This window comes from Schistocerca piceifrons, chromosome 3, assembly GCF_021461385.2.
Source record: "Schistocerca piceifrons isolate TAMUIC-IGC-003096 chromosome 3, iqSchPice1.1, whole genome shotgun sequence".
NCBI classification, from domain to species: Eukaryota; Metazoa; Arthropoda; class Insecta; order Orthoptera; family Acrididae; genus Schistocerca; species Schistocerca piceifrons.
Window position 1 is genome coordinate 137,038,048 of NC_060140.1, and position 11,975 is coordinate 137,050,022.

The following is an 11,975-nucleotide window of genomic DNA, read 5'->3' on the forward strand; positions in this document are numbered from 1 at the left end:
CGATACGTGGACGTTGGCGTCATTTGGACCGCAGCTGCAACACGGCGAACGGAAACCCGAGGCCGCTGTTGGATCACCTGCTGCACTAGCTGCGCGTTGCCCTCTGTGGTTGGCGTACGCAGTCGCCCTACCTTTCCAGCACGTTCATCCGTCACGTTCCCAGTCCGTTGAAATTTTTCAAATAGATCCTTTATTGTATCGCTTTTCGGTCCTTTGGTTACATTAAACCTCCGTTGAAAACTTCGTCTTGTTGCAACAACACTGTGTTCTAGGCGGTGGAATTCCAACACCAGAAAAATCCTCTGTTCTAATGAATAAACCATGTTGTCTACAGCACACTTGCACGTTGTGAACAGCACACGCTTACAGCAGAAAGACGACGTAAAGAATGGCGCACCCACAGACTGCGTTGTCTTCTATATCTTTCACATCACTTGCAGCGCCATCTGTTGTTGAAAATTGTAACTACTGTAATTTCGAAAATTTGTCCGCCTGAAAATGTACTGTTGTCCCAAGCATATTGCAACAAACGGTGTAATTCTATCGCTGCTCGTTTCGTTTTTATTGCCGTTTCAAATATACCGGTCATTTTTGAAACACCCTGTATTTGGCAATAATCTTGCAAGGTCGTATTCTGTCCTATGTGAGGAGCCTAAATGTTACTCCGTACATTTAATAGATAATCTACCAGGTGTGATCTAACGCAGAGGGAATTCCAGTTGGGAATATTTGGGAAGTATATTAAACGAAAGGATACAGAAGTGTGCAGAAGGCATACTAGGGGAATATCAGTGTGGCTTTCGACCAGACAGAGGAACAACTGATCAAATATTTGTGATAAGACAAATGATGGAAAAGTTCTATGAATATGATATAGATCTGCATTTCCTATTCATCTACTTCAAACAAGCCTTTGACAGCATAAATCGGCAAGAACTATACAGAGCACTGAAAGAAGTTGATACATGTGCTAAATTAATAAGACTAATCAGAATGACAATGACAGAGACAAGAGCAAAAGTAAAGGTCCTTAGCAGAACAAGTGAAAGCTTTGACTTTAATAAAGGAGTGAAGCAAGGTGATAGTCTTTCCACTGTCCTATTCAATATAGCCCTGCATAGTGTAGTAAATAAAATCAACAAAAGAGGCACCATATTTATGAAAACTAGCCAGTGCTATAGTAGGAAGAAATACCAATACGCTCCTAGAAACATACCAGGCAATGGAAACAGAAACCTTAAAAATTGGCCTCATAGTAAATGAAAACAAAACAAAATATATGGTAATGTCACAATCTGAGGCTAGAAGAACCCCTAAAAACCTAAACATCAATGGGAAATGCTTCAATGGAGTGTCCTCTTTTATCTAATTGGGAGCCCTAATAACAAATGATAACAGTATTGGAAAGGCTATAAGGGAAAGAATACAAGCAGGAAACAGAGCTTACTTTGCAAATATGCAACTTTTCAAAAATAGCCTTGTTACAAGAAAAGCTAAACTGCTAATATATAATTCCCTAGTCCGCCCAGTTATCACATACGGCTCAGAGGTATGGACGTTGACAGAACACGATAAAAATGCACTAAGAACCATTGTGCGGAAAATACTACGCAAAATATATGGGCCAATAAGGGAGGAAGAAGGCTGGAGAATACGCTACAATGCCGAATTACAAGAGTTAATACAAGGCAGGGACATAGTAAAATATGTGAAATCACAGCGAATACAATGGCTAGGACACTTGGAGAGAATGGCAGAGGATAGAATTCCAAAGAAAATGATGAAGGGTATGATCCATTCAGTTAGGCGAAAAGGGAGACCTAGAAGAAGGTGGATCGACAAGGTAATAATGGATAGCACCAGTATGGGAGTCCGGGGGTGGAAAAGAGCAGCAAATAACCGAGAAGTGTGGAGGAAGATTGTTGAAGAAGCCAAGGCTCACCAAGGGCTGTAGCGCTACTGAAGAAGAATATTTGGGAAGTATATCCAGGTCTAGGGGTAGCGTCTTTGATTCATAACCAAGACGTCTTCGGTCCCGGGTTCGATCTCCGGCACTGCCTAAATTTTGATAAATAATCAGCATTGGCGGCCGAAGACTTCCGGCATAAGAAGTCAGCCTCATTCTGCCAACGGCCTTGTCAAAGAGGGCGGAGGAGCGGATAGAGGTTCAGGGCACTCTCTTGTCCTAGGGGTGGGAAATTGCCCCTAAAGGCGGAAGAATCAGCAATGATCAACGACATGGGGATGCAGAAGGCAATGGAAACCACTGCATTAAAGACACGTAACGTGTATCCACACGACATGTGGCCTGTAATTGAAGAAGTGTCATGATGATCTCTCCATTCGCAAAAGATTCCGGAATAGTCCCCCATTCGGATCTCCGGGAGGGGACTGCCAAGGGGGAGGTTGCCATGAGAAAAAGATTGAATAATCAACGAAAGGATAACGTTCTACTAGTCGGGGCGTGGAATGTCAGAAGCTTGAACGTGGTAGGAAAACTAGAAAATCTGAAAAGGGAAATGCAAAGGCTCAATCTAGATATAGTAGGGGTCAGTGAAGTGAAGTGGAAGGAAGACAAGGATTTCTGGTCAGATGAGTATCGGGTAGTATCAACAGCAGCAGAAAATGGTATAACAGGTGTAGGATTCGTTATGAATAGGAAGGTAGGGCAGAGGGTGTGTTACTGTGAACAGTTCAATGACCGGTTTGTTCTAATCAGAATCGACAGCAGACCAACACCGACAACGATAGTTCAGGAATACATGCCGACGTCGCAAGCTGAAGATGAACAGATAGAGAAAGTGTATGAGGATATTGGAAGGGTAATGCAGTATGTAAAGGGGGACGAAAATCTAATAGTCATGGGCGACTGGAATGTAGTTGTAGGGGAAGGAGCAGAAGAAAAGGTTAAAGGAGAATATGGACTTGGGACAAGGAAAGAAAGAGGAGAAAGACTAATTGAGTTCTGTAACAAGTTTCAGCTAGTAATAGCGAATACCCTGTTCAAGAACCACAAGAGGAGGAGGTATACTTGGAAAAGGCCGGGAGATACGGGACGATTTCAATTAGATTACATCATGGTCAGACAGAGATTCCGAAATCAGATACTGGATTGTAAGGCGTACCCAGGAGCAGATATAGACTCAGATCACAATATAGTAGTGATGAAGAGTGGGCTGAAGTTCAAGACATTAGTCAGGAAGAATCAATACGCAAAGAAGTGGGATACGGAAGTACTAAGGAATGACGAGATACGTTTGAAGTTCTCTAACGCTATAGATACAGCAATGAGGAATAGCGCAGTAGGTGGTACAGTTGAAGAGGAACGGACATCTCTAAAAAGGGCCGTCACAGAAGTTGGCAAGGAAAACATAGGTACAAAGAAGGTAGCTGCGAAGAAACCATGGGTAACAGAAAAAATACTTCAGTTGGTTGATGAAAGGAGGAAGTACAAACATGTTCCGGGAAAATCAGGAATACAGAAATACAAGTCGCTGAGCCGGCCGCGGTGGTCTAGCGGTTCTAGGCGCTCAGTCCGGAACCGCGCGACTGCTACGGTCGCAGGTTCGAATCCTGCCTCGGGCATGGATGTGTGTGATGTCCTTAGGTTAGTTAGGTTTAAGTAGTTCTAAGTTCTAGGGGACTGATGACCACAGATGTTAAGTCCCATAGTGCTTAGAGCCATTTGAACCATTTGAACAAGTCGCTGAGGAATGAAATAAATAGGAAGTGCAGGGAAGCTAAGACGAAATGGCTGCAGGAAAAATGTGAAGACATCGAAAAAGATATGATTGTCGGAAGGACAGACTTAGCATACAGGAAAGCCAAAACAACCTTTGGTGACATTAAAATCAACGGTGGTAACATTAAGAGTCCAACGGGAATTCCACTGTTAAATGCAGAGGGGAGAGCAGATAGGTGGAAAGAATACATTGAAAGCCTCTATGAGGGTGAAGATTTGTCTGATGTGATAGAAGAAGAAACAGGAGTCGATTAAGAAGAGATAGGGGATCTAGTATTAGAATCGGAATTTAAAAGAGCTTTGGAGGACTTACGGTCAAATAAGGCAGAAGGGATAGATAACATTCCATCAGAATTTCTAAAATCATTGGGGGAAGTGGCAACAAAACGACTATTCACGTTGGTGTGTAGAATATGAGTCTGGCGATATACCATCTGACTTTCGGAAAAGCATCATCCACACAATTCCGAAGACGGCAAGAGCTGACAAGTGCGAGAATTATCGCACAATCAGCTTAACAGCTCATGCATCGAAGCTGCTTACAAGAATAATATACAGAAGAATGGAAAAGAAAACTGAGAATGCGCTAGGTGACGATCAGTTTGGCTTTAGGAAAAGTAAATGGACGAGAGAGGCAATTCTGACGTTACGGCTAATAATGGAAGCAAGGCTAAAGAAAAATCAAGACGCTTTCATAGGATTTGTCGACCTGGAAAAAGCGTTCGACAATATAAAATGGTGCAAGCTGTTCGAGATTCTGAAAAAAGTAGGGGTAAGCTATAGGGAGAGACGGGTCATATACAATATGTATAACAACCAAGAGGGAATAATAAGAGTGGACGATCATGAACGAAGTGCTCGTATTAAGAAGGGTGTAAGACAAGGTTGTAGCCTTTCGCCCCTACTCTTCAATCTGTACATCGAGGAAGCAATGATGGAAATAAAAGAAAGGTTCAGGAGTGGAATTAAAATACAAGGTGAAAGGATATCAATGATACAATTCGCTGATGACATTGCTATCCTGAGTGAAAGTGAAGAAGAATTAAATGATCTGCTGAACGGAATGAACAGTCTAATGAGTACACAGTATGGTTTGAGAGTAAATCGGAGAAAGACGAAGGTAATGAGAAGTATTAGAAATAAGAACATCGAGAAACTTAACATCAGGATTGATGGTCACGAAGTCAATGAAGTTAAGGAATTCTGCTACCTAGGCAGTAAAATAACCAATGACGGACAGAGCAAGGAGGACATCAATAGCAGACTCGCTATGGCAAAAAAGGCATTTCTGGCCAAGAGAAGTCTACTAATATCAAATACCGGCCTTAATTTGAGGAAGAAATTTCTGAGGATGTACGTCTGGAGTACAGCATTGTATGGTAGTGAAACATGGACTGTGGGAAAACCGGAACAGAAGAGAATCGAAGCATTTGAGATGTGGTGCTATAGACGAATGTTGAAAATTAGGTGGACTGATAAGGGAAGGAATGAGGAGGTTCTACGCAGAATCGGAGAGGAAAGTAATATGTGGAAAACACTGATAAGGAGAAGGGACAGGATGATAGGACATCTGCTAAGACATGAGGGAATGACTTCCATGGTACTAGAGGGAGCTGTAGAGGGCAAAAACTGTAGAGGAAGACAGAGATTGGAATACGTCAAGCAAATAATTGAGGACGTAGGTTGCAAGTGCTACGAAGAGGTTAGCACAGGAAAGGAATTCGTGGCGGGCCGCATCAAACCAGTCAGTAGACTGACGACAAAAAAAAAAAAAAAAAAAAAAAAAAAAACAGCACCGACATTTTCCTTAAAACTAAATATGTCTGCCACATTGCCACATTGGAGGAGTGGGAACTCTTTTTAATTCAATTCTCTGACAATATCTCCCGGGCAAAAATACGTATGAATGTTCAGTCTTTATGTCTTTGTTTAGACTTATATAGAACAAAGTCGATGATAGGCTCCACATACTCAGTGTACCTGCATCGCAGGCGACTGGTGTGTGGTCATATTGAACCTAAGTACCATTTCTACTGTTACTCCACTGAAACGACAGTATAAGTGTACAATAAAAGAGGTTCTTGCTATGTAAGATGCGAAAATTAGATTATATGTAAAGAAACTTATTGACCCTGAACGCAGACATAGCACCGCAACCTCTCCAGTGAAACTTCATTTTGAAGTGCGCCTCCCGAGGAACTGTAGTATTTTGGCCTCTGCTGTACTGCCCTACTCACGTGTCACTGACAACCGTAACGTTAAAGGATGATCACAGAACAGTAGGTACGAATCGCGTCCAAGATCTTCCCTTTTACGCAGCTAATCCCCGTCCCCCGCTCATCTCCACAGCGCAGCTTTCCCAGCGTTGAGAAAGTGACGGAATTCGCTACAGAGAAACACCACAGCAGCTGCTGCTGGAATCGGTAATGTGCGCCGGCCGCGCCCTGCTGCGGTGGGAAAGCGTGGAAGACGGAGCCCGCCGAGCGGATCCTGCCCCAGAGGAAGGGAAGTCAGCTGCGTCTACACCAGCGCGCCCAGCAGCCCAGCCGCCGTGCGCCGGTGCTGGGAGCAAGCGCAAACAGAGGCCCCCGTGTAGCTGCGTGCCTCGTTCTCAAACAGGATCGTGAATGCTTCCATTCACACCTAGAGAGAAGCGCGCACGCCTTGCAGTGAACAACAACATGTCCGCTTTGCTAGCAACTGCTGCCGCTGTACTAGGTATTATTTTGACACTAAGACAAAATCACAGCTATAAGGGCAAGTGCTGGGTTAATGAACACCTCTTGCTTTCCAATGTACACTACTAGCCATTAAAACTGCTACACCACGAAGATGACGCGCTACAGACGCGAAATTTAACCGACAGGAAGAAGGTGCTTTGATACGCAAATGATTAGCTTTTCAGAGCATTCACACAAGGTTGGCGCCGGTGGCGACACCTACAACGTGCTGACATGAGGGAAGTTTCCAACCGATTTCTCATACACAAACAGCAGTTGACCGGCGTTGCCTGGTGAAACGTTGTTGTGATGCCTCGTGTAAGGAGGAGAAATGCGTACCATCACCTTTCCGACTTTGATAAAAGTCGGATTGTAGCCTATCGCGACTGCGGTTTATCGTATCGCGACACTGTTGCTCGCGTTGGTCGAGATCCAATGACTGTTAGCAGAATATGGAATCGGTGGGTTCAGGAGGGTAATACGGAATGCCGTGCTGGATCCCAATGGCCTCGTATCACTAGCAGTCGATATCAGGCATCTTATCCGCATGGCTGTAACGGATCGTGCAGCCACGTCTCGATCCCTGAGTCAACAGATGGGGACGTCTGCAAGACAACAACCATCTGCACGAACAGTTCGACGACGTCTGCAGCAGCATGGACTATCAGCTCGGAGACCATGGCTGCGGTTACACTTGACGCTGCATCACAGACAGGAGCGCCTGCGATGGTGTACTCATCAACGAACCTGGGTATACAAATGGCAAAACGTCATTTTTTCGGATGAATCCACGTTCTGTTTACAGCATCATTATGGTCGCACCTGTGTTTGGCGACATCGCGGTGAACGCACATTGGAAGCGTGTATTCGTCATCGCCATACTGGCGTCTCACCCGGCGTGATGGTGTGGGGTGCCATTGGTTACACGTCTCGGTCACCTCCTGTTCGCATCTACGGCACTTTGAACAGTGAACGTTACATTTCAGATGTGTTATGACCCGTCGCTCTACCCTTCATTCGATCCCTGCGAAACCCTACATTTCAGCAGGATAATTCACGACCGCATGTTCTGGATACAGAAAATGTTCGACTGCTGCCCTGGCCAGCACATTCTCCAGATCTCTCACCAACTGGAAGCGTCTGGTCAATGGTGGCCGAGCAACTGGCTCGTCACAATACGTCAGTCACTACTCTTGATGAACTGTGGTATCGGGTTGAAGCTGCACGGGCAGCTGCACCTGTACACGCCATCCAATCTCTGTTTGACTCAATGCCCAGGCGTATCAAGGCCGTTATTACGGCCAGAGGTGGTTTTTCTGGCTACTGATTACACAGGATCTATGCACCCAAATTGAGTGAAAATGTAATCACATCTCTGTTCTAGTATAATATATTTGTCCAATGAATACCCGTTTATCATCTGAATTTCTTCTTGGTGTAGCAATTTTAATGGCCAGTAGTGTTATGTGTAAGTGAGGTGGAAGAGTCAAAGATGGCAAGAGCAGTCCGTTATTTAAAGACTTGTATGTCAATAATTTCAAGATAATAATTGCTAATCACATGGTAGTTACACAATACACGAAATTTATTTTAATTGTGAATACAAACTACAATCAGCTGTATAATGGAATGACAACAATGAAAATTTGTGCCGGACCAAGGGTCGAACTCGGATTTCCCGCTTTACGCGAGAAACCGCCTTAATCGCTTTGGCTAACCATGCACGACTCACGGCCAGATCCATACTTCAATATGTCGTCGTTCTTGCGTCACAACCTGTACTCGTACACACGTTATGTAATTCCCGTACTGGGGCTAAACAAAAACGGAATAGACGAAGTTAGTGAATATGGAGGGCAACATCAAAGGCACAAAGTAATGGGCTATTTAGCAGCAGATTACATGCAGTACTTGGCTTCTCATTTCGGTGCTCACGAGAAGAGGAATTGTTTACGTTAACAGACGAAATGCAGGCCACATGACTACTAATAAAGTGAGACGTTTGCAAAAATTAATTCCTTCTCCAAGCTGTGGTTCCTGCCTCACTGACAACGACATTGTGCATAGTGTCTAGCGAAGGACTCTCTGATTTCAAAATTAGACGAGCGCAATAAACGGTTTGTTTATTGGGAAAACTGCATGAATTTTATACTGAAGTTGAAATAGCTCGAAAAGCTGCTAGCAGATAGTGCTGTAATAGCAATACGTAGTGTATACAATAATGCGCAGCAGCTCAGAGCTATCAGTTCCACAGTTGAAATGCGAATGGAGGTTGACGTACCGAAGGAAGAGGTTAAAATCAAGTATTCCATTGCACAACGTGTGTTTCTAGTACTGGAATACCAGAGTTTAGAACACAGTCCTGCGGCAAAAAGGCGCAGTTTTCAAACACGGTTTAATGTACCAAAAGGACCCGATGCAAACATTGTTCGTAAGCTCTTCGCCAAATTCCAACGGACAAACATCGTAACTGACGGTCTAGCGGGGAATGATGGCCCCAGGCAAATTGTAGTTACTCTTGTAAATGTCGCCACGGTTTCTGGAATTATTCAATGAAGTCCAAGGAAATCCATCCGAAGAAGTGCAACAGAGGCTCGTCTCAAGCATTCTATTAGCAGAAAATGCTGAGAATAGAGCCTATACATGTTTCCGGTCAAAATCCAAAGCCACCTGTACGAACTGAGTGACAAAGGGCTGACTCTGCGTGCCATATTCTCACAATGATTGATAATGAAGGATCTGATGTTGGCTCCAACTGTGTGAAGTCGTGAATAAGCAGAACTGGCAATTTTGGGGTTCCGAAAATCACATCTGTGTGAAGCGAAACCAATATATTTTCCCAAAATTATTGTTTGGGTGTGGTATCCAGCAGAGGCATTATTGGCCCTCCTTTCAAGAGATAAAGGGTCACTAGCGAAGGTTACGTTGCAATTTTGGAAGAATTTGTCGCCACACTGGATCGACCAATCGCCGCGTCGTTCATGCAAGGTGGGGAAAGAAACATTGCAATGAACAGATGTTTTGCGCTCTTGATGAATACTTCGGGAATATAGTCATTGCGTTAGACTATTCCAAATTTACTGGCACAAGGATAGATTGGCCAACATATTCACTCGAACTGAGTTCTTGCGACAACTTCCTGTGCGGCACTGAAACACAGTGTCTACCTGAACTATCCCATCACGCTGGACGAGCTTGAATCGGCGATCTGTGTGGCATCTGAATCCATTTCTGATGAGACACTACAGGATGTGATGACAAATTTCATTGTTCGCTTACGCCACCTACGTACTGCGATGGGTGGATATTTCGAAAAGACTGTGATGTGATTGCAACGACTGTTTGCAGAGGACGAGTTCACTTATGTACCCCGATACTACACGAGCTGGACAGCGAACATCGCCAACCGCTAGATGCTTTTCGAACTATTTCAAAACTTCTGTATAACTTCTATACAAAATTCTTTCAGCTTTCACAATAAACATACCTTTTGTTGCACTCGTCTATCAATCTTACGATCTTAATTTCTGAGATATTTAACTTTCAATCGGGGACACTTTCACTGGACAGCCTGTATAAATACACTAAAGCGCCAAAGAAACAGGTATAGGCATGCGTATTCAAATTCAGTGATATGTAAACAGGCAGAATACGGTGCTGCGATCGGCAACGCCTATATAAGTGTCTGACGCAGTTGTTAGATTGGTTGCTGCTGCTGCTACAATGGCAGGTTATCGAGATTTAAGTGAGTTGAACGAGGTGTTATAGTCGGCGCACTAGCGATGGGACACAGCATCTCTGAGGTAGCGATGAAGTGGGGATTTTCCCGTATGATCATTTCACGAATATACTGTGAATATCAGGAATCCACTAAAACATCAAATCTCCGACAAGCTACGCCTGGAAAAGATCCTACAAGAACGGGACCAACGACGACTGAAGAGAATCGTTCGACGTGACAGAAGTGCAACCCTTTCGTAAATATCTGCAGATTTCAAAGCTGAACCATCATTAAGTGTTAGCGTGCGAACCATTCAACAAAATATCATGGGCTTTCGGAGCCGAAGGCCCACTAGTGTACCCTTGATGACTGCACGTCACAAAGCTTTGTCTCGTCTGTGCCCATCAATACTGACATTGGACGGTTGATAACTGGAAACATGTTGCCTGGTCGGACGAGCTCGTTTCAAATTGTATCGAGCGTATGGACGTGTACGGGTATGGAGACAATCTCATGAAACCATGGACAATGCATGTTAGCAGGCGACTGTTCAAGCTGGTGGAGGCTCTGTAATGGTGTGGGGCGTGTGCAGTTGGAGTGATATATGACCCTGATACGTTTGGGTACTACTCTGACAAGTGACATGTACGTAATTCCAACGGACTTGGGCAATTCCAGCAGGACAATACGACACCGCACATGTCCAGAATTGCTACAGGGTGGCCCCAGGAACACTCTCCTGAGTTTATACACGTCCCCTGGCCACCTAACTCCGCAGACATGAACATTATTGAGTATATCTGGGGTGCGCTGCAACGTGCTGTTCAGAAGGGGTCCCACTCGCTCGTACTCTTGCGGATTTATGGACAGCCCTGCACGGTGTCAATTGGTCCAGCACTACTTCAGACATTAGTCGAGCCCATGCCAAATCGTGTCGCGGCACTTCTGCGTGCTTACGGGGGTCCTACAGAAGAAATATTCAATTTAATTGATGAAAGGAGAAAATATAAAAACGCAGTAAATGAAGCAGGTGTAAGTAGGCTGTTTATGTTTTCTTATTGGCAACGTTACGTAGCGCTCTGTATGAAAATCACTGGCTGTGCTGTGAGTAGTCTGTGGCTAGTTTGCATTGTTGTCTGCCTTTGTAGTGTTGGGCAGCTGGACGTTAACAGCGCGTAGCGTTGCGCAGTTGGAGGTGAGCTGCCAGCAGTGGTGGATGTGGGGGGAGAGATGGCGGAGTTTTGTAAGACTGGATGTCATGAACTGCTATGTATATTATGAGTTTTCAACACTATTAAGGTAAATACATTGTTTGTTCTCTATTGAAATCTTTCATTTGCTAACTATGCCTATCAGTAGTTAGTGCCTTCCGTAGTTTGAATCTTTTATTTAGCTGGCAGTAGTGGCGCTCGCTGTATTGCAGTAGTTCGAGTAACCAAGATTTTTGTGAGGTAAGCGATTTGTGAAACGCATAGGTTAATGTTAGTCAGGGCCATTTTTTTTGTAGGGATTTTTGAAAGTCAGATTGCGTTGCGCTAAAAATATTGTGTGTCAGTTTAAGCACAGTCTTGTATAATTGTTCAAAAGGGGACGTTTCACAGGCAAAAAGGAATACAAACGTCTCGAAAATGAAATCGACAGGATGTGCAAAATGGCTAAGCAGGCATGGCTAGAGGACAAAAGTAAGGAGGCTTCTCTCACAAGGGGGTAAGATAGATACTGCCTACAGGAAAATTAAAGAGACCTTTGGAGAAAAGAGAACCACTTGTATGAATATCAAGAGTTCTACCAA